The sequence below is a fragment of the Carex rostrata genome, chromosome 12 (assembly GCF_964058835.1).
Source record: "Carex rostrata chromosome 12, lpCarRost1.2, whole genome shotgun sequence".
NCBI classification, from domain to species: domain Eukaryota; kingdom Viridiplantae; phylum Streptophyta; class Magnoliopsida; order Poales; family Cyperaceae; genus Carex; species Carex rostrata.
Genome location: NC_135929.1, coordinates 12,618,192 through 12,624,191, shown reverse-complemented (window position 1 = coordinate 12,624,191; position 6,000 = coordinate 12,618,192). Strand labels below are relative to the sequence as shown.

The 6,000-nt window shown below is 35.1% G+C and overlaps 1 pseudogene; it reads right to left on the bottom strand.

The window, feature by feature from the left end:
* Positions 1-202: 202 nt before the first annotated feature.
* LOC144563646 (dirigent protein 21 pseudogene) lies at positions 203-685 on the bottom strand (annotated as a pseudogene).
* Between the last annotated feature and the right edge of the window lie 5,315 nt (positions 686-6,000).

Here is a 6,000-nt window from a genome sequence, read left to right as displayed (position 1 = left end):
GTATAAAGATTTAATTGTTGAATTTTTACGGCATATTGTTGATACTTATTGTGTGTGTTTTTTTTCTTTCACTGTTGTTTAGATTTGAGAGACGATATATGATATAGCAGTAAACATATTTATTTTTTTTAACTTGGTAACTACCAAGTAATTTAAAATATATATAACTAGTTGAAATTAAATATACTACTCCAATAATGTATCACATCACATAGACATCAATTTCCACTACCCCACCAGTGGCAAGATTGTATTCATAGTTCCGGGACAACATATAACCCTTGGCAAACCTGAAATGGCCGGTACCACCGATCACCACTGACTCTCGTACCGGTTGGTCCATCGGTATTCTCCCATGAACAGTTAGCGAACTCCCCTCATAGGGCCCTTGCTCAAACACGAGATGTAAACTCAAGTCACTAACAGAACCACCTTCCGCCACCCGCACTGCAAATCCCTGTGCCCGGCCGACCTGTTCGGATTCGTGGCTGGGCCCCACAGTCAGAATGTTGTTTAACGCGACCATGTCGCCGAATGTACGTGGTGATGTATCATTGGGCGACCTTTTGGGCATTGTTATGATACGTATAGCGGTTGGTTTCGAGCCCGCGTAGCCTATGTAATCATCATGCATATAGAAATGGAGATGGGTCATATGCTCCTCTATTGCGCGCAAGGTTGCCATGGTAGTAACGGCGAAGACCGTAAAAGAGAGAGAGATTAACAGTAGATATGTAGGGGAGGCCATGTTGACAGTGCTTAATTTTTTGGGATATATGAAGCTAGCTAGAAGTCATATATATATACTTCTGCTCCAAATTATTGTATTAGGTTGATTGTGAAACTATTACGGTTCAGTGTTCTTTTATAGTTGATGACATGGGTCCGGGGTGGATGTTGTTTCCTTATTGGATTATATTGGGTTCTGTACCCGTTAAATTCTTCCCTAATCTTCTTTTTCTTCGTCTTCTTCAAAATTTTTATTCCTAAACAAGTTGGGGTGGGTTAGAAATAAAATTCAACCGGAATCAGTAACACAGGGACTTCCCAGGAGGTCACTCATCCTAGTAATACTCCTGCCCAATTCGTGAGGATTTCATTTCCATAAAGAGGCTGTTTTTTTACCGCTGGTCATAGGGGTGTCAATGGTACCTTTTTAGCCGTTTACCCGACCCGTATAGTATTCGATAAGGCGGATATGGGTAAGTTCTTTTTTTTGTTAGCTTATTGGGTATGGGTATGGGTAAGAATATTTTTTCGTTAAATAAATGGACAAGGGTATGGGTAATTACTATTTCATACCCGTTACCCTATAGGGTAATTATAAAATCCAAATATATATTCAATTCAATTTTCAACCCACTTAAATGTATATTCGTGTTTTTGAATTTTTATTCTTTATAAAAATAATTTAGTTGGAATTGATTGCACATTTATTTTATTTTTTATTAGAAATGCAATTATATATGTGTTAAAATGAATGAGTTTTTGATGTTTAATTTGTAAAATATAATAAAACTAATTATTATATTAGTATCATCCGTTATTCACCTGCTACCGTTTCGTTACCCGATAATATTAACGGATAAGGGTAGGGTAGGATAAGATCAATTTTTAATGGGTATGGATAGGGTATGGGTAAGGTCAATTTTAATGGGTATGGGTATGAAAATGTCTCCACCCGACCTGTACCGTAGCCATGGACACCCCTAGCTGGTCTGAGCAAGAAATTTTTAGTACAAAAAAATAACTCATATTTTGATTCCTCCATTGTTTTACTTATTTTACTAACCATATATGATGAAATATATGGTTAAAATAAACATAGTAAATTTAAGAGTAAGATTTAGGTGCTATACATAGCATAACATCATTCTTGCTACGGACTCAAAAACTTATTGTGTAAACTTCAAACTTCAATCTAAGTAGCTCAGTAAATTGGTTATATAATGAATTTGTAGAATACAAATTTTTACTATTTTTTATGATTTATGAAAAATGACAAATATTGACTTAAAAATAAAAGAAAATTGTCAATATTTTAGATCATTTTTTTGTCATTTTGCATAAATCATACAAAATAAAAAAAAATCCAAAAATAGTAAAAATTGATATTCTACAAGTTAATTACATAATCAATTTACTGAACTACTTAGATCGGAGTTTGAAGTTTATACGATAGATTTTTGAGATCGTAACATGAAAGACCTTATGCTATCCATAACACCTAAGCCTTACTCTTAATTATATACCCACACAAAAATACCTGATAATAGAAAATCTTTACAAGCTTTTACATATATACAGTGTATACTAATTATAAATTGAAAAATTCAACAAATTAATTACATATTACATATTGTGTAAAGCTACACAAATTACATATTGAGTAAAGATAACGTGACAATATAAAATTTGTTAGTTATAATCGAATATAATATTGGGACATCGGAGGAAGTCTAGTCAATCTAAATACACACTTGTTAATTCGAACAGTTCGAGAACAACACAATTATACTATTTCTGGTGATGGTTGAAATAGCAAAAGAAGGAACTCTCCAGAACATTACTACTTATATTACTTTGAAAATCACTAGTTTCTCTCTTTGTTCTCATCTACTAACTCTAATTACTATATTCTTACTAGAGCTGCTAATGATTAAGGTTCGGCTCAAATTCGGCTCGGCTCAATGAGAGAAACAAAATGATTCGGCTCTAACTCGGCTCGCTTTTGAAAGAAAAAAGTTCGACTCGATTCGGCTCATTTAAACAATTGGTTCGACTCGGCTCAGCTCACGAGCTCATGAACTGGCTCGCGAGCTCATATTTTTACTTATAGGCCACCAGAAAAGGCGCTCTACAGCCGTCACAACCCTTGAGCTTCTTAATAAACTAATTACGACTCGCTTTCTCAATAGCAGGACTGCAGGAGCTTGTGGACTAAATCCAAGGCGTGTCTTTAAGAGCATCTACATCCCTAAAACTCAACATGATTTCTAAATAACTGTTAACTACTTTTTAGAAATTATGATCTTTAAAATTTCTAACTCTCACATCCCTGAAACTCATTTAAGAGTTTCTATTAAGCCACGTCAGCAACAAATTAGAAAGGATAAACAATTTGAGCCAATCATTTGACCAACATAGAGTTTATAAACAGTTTCTTAATAAGAAACTTTCATGCATAGTTTCTAAATAAGAAACTCTCCCACATCTCTGAAACTGAATTAGAAACTGCCACGTTAGATTAGAAACTCTAATAGTTTCAGAGATATAGATGCTCTAAGATCGTATTCAGTCTAGCTTCAATTTAAGCAAATCTTCTCCAGTTATATGACATTGATTCGAAGCGGCTTTGATTTGCATAAAATATTACCAAATCCTCTCCAGTTATATGACATTGATCGGACAGCTCGAATGTAATTCAAAACGTCTATTTCAGATCGGACGATAACCAACAATTCTGGGTAACCCATCTATTCAGAATTTTGATCCCGGTAAGGCGGTAACCCATAATTTCTGCTCGGACGAATTTGTGTTACTTTTGGGTATCACGAATCTATTCAGATCTCTTACTTTACTTGTATAGGGGACTGCGTGGATAACCGTTCGTTCTTAAATGAACGGTTGGATCTGCATGTAAGTAGAATTACTACATGAACATAAGCACTTTGATCATCTTTAATTATGCATTAAAAAATGCATCATAAGAGCAAAAGACCATTAAAGATCCCAAGAACTTGAAACAACATGATATTACATTAAATACTATAATTAAATTAAAACATAATACATAAGCGTACCTCTAGCATTCATGGTGGTCAACAAGCAAGTACTTCAACGATGATCGCAAACCCTAGATCCTTCGAGGTTGCGCCGGGTCGATTCCTCTCTCTCGCTCTGTTTCACTTTTGCTAATGGAGAGCAAAATCCTTTTAATGGTTGTATGTGAGAATATGTAGAGAGAGGATCAGCCAGGACTCTAATTTATACCCTACACTCATTCTATCCATCAACGATATGAGTGGGGATGAGTGGGCGGTTAATCCATAAATAGATATCCAATTATAATTCATGTAACCATTCCCCAAAAATATATATACATATATAAATGGATATGTTTAATAAATAGGTTACTCAAAATAGGATTCCATAAATAGATTCTAGAAATAGAATAACTGAATATTCTAACTTTAATAGAATAACTGAATATTCTAACATTCTCCCACTTATTCAGTAATTCGTAATGAATATAACTTTAATAACATATATGAACTTTAAGACTAGTGATAATATATATGCAATATATTCCATAATTTCGGTATGACATAATGTTTATCCTTAATCAAAATCAAAATGAGTCATGGCGGTTGTGAGTCAGTATATCGACTCATTCCCTTCCATGTACCACAATATTAATCTCAATTAATATAAACCATAAGGGCTTTAACATAATGATCCATTTAATTGTTCTTGCAAAGAACTGATTATTATTTAAATATAACAATAAGGTATACCAACATAAGCAAATAACAATCAAATAGAAACAAACAAACAATGAACTCTTTAATAATATTAATTCAAAGTTTTACAAATAACAAAATCATGCACACTCAACTAAACCCATATTTACGACATGCTCCATAAATGTCTTGGGCGCTAATCCTTTGGTTAAGGGATCAGCTATCATTTTGTCGGTGCTTATATGTTAAATCGTAATTGTTCGCTTCTGCACTTCTTCTTTCACAGCCAGGTACTTTATTTCCATGTGCTTTGCACCTTTAGAGTACCGGTCGTTCTTACTGAAGAAGACTGCTGCAGCGTTGTCACAATAAATTTTCAGCGGCTTGGCAATACTGTCAACATACCCAAGCCCTGAAATAAAATTCCGCAGCCATAATCCTTGTATCGTGGCCTCAAAGCAAGCCACGAATTCGACTTCCATAGTGGATGCAGCGATAATAGTCTGCTTCGCACTTTTCCATGAGACTGCTCCTCCTGCTAATAGATACACAAAGCCACCTGTGGACTTGCGTGTGTCAATGCATCCGGCATAATCTGAATCTGAGTATCCGATTGTTTCTAAGCAATCGGTCTTCCTGTAGGTTAACATAAGATTCTTCGTTCCTTGAAGATAGCGGAGTATCTTTTTCGCCTCTTTCCAATGTTTCATCCCTGGGTTGCTTTGAAATCTGCCAAGTATGCTTACGGCAAAGCTTATGTCTGGTCTTGTACATGTCTGGGCATACATTAGGCTACCAACCACAGACGCGTAAGGGATGTTTTTCATTTCTGATTTCTCCAATTCGTTCTTAGGACATTGAAACAATCCAAACTTGTCCTCTTTCTGAATTGGCACTGACCCACTTGAGCATTTATCCATATTGTATCTCTCAAGAATTTTATTTATATATGCTTTCTGAGACAAACCTAACAATCCTTGTGATCTATCGCGGAATATTTCAATTCCGATCACATAGTTTGTCTCGCCCATATCTTTCATTTCAAAATTCTTTGAGAGAAATTTCTTGGTTTGATGTAACATACCAAGATCATTAGTGGCCAACAAAATATCGTCAACATATAAGACTAGAAACATTATCTTACTTCCACTGACTTTGGTATATATACAACGGTCAACGATGTTTTTTTTAAAACCAAAAGACGTAATAACATCGTTGAACTTAAGATACCATTGTCGTGAGGCTTGTTTTAGCCCATATAGTGACCTTTTCAATTTGCAAACCTTGTGTTCCTTCCCCCCAATTGAAAAGCCCTCAGGCTGATCCATGTACACTTCTTCCTCTAACTCGCCATTTAGAAAAGCTGTCTTGACATCCATTTGATGTAGCTATAAGTCATAATGAGCTACCAAAGCTAAGACTATTATGAGAGAATCCTTTTTCGAGACGGGCGAAAAAGTTTCATTGTAGTCAATGCCATCTTTCTGAGTAAAACCTTTGGCAACAAGTCTTGCTTTATATCGTTCGATTTTGCCTT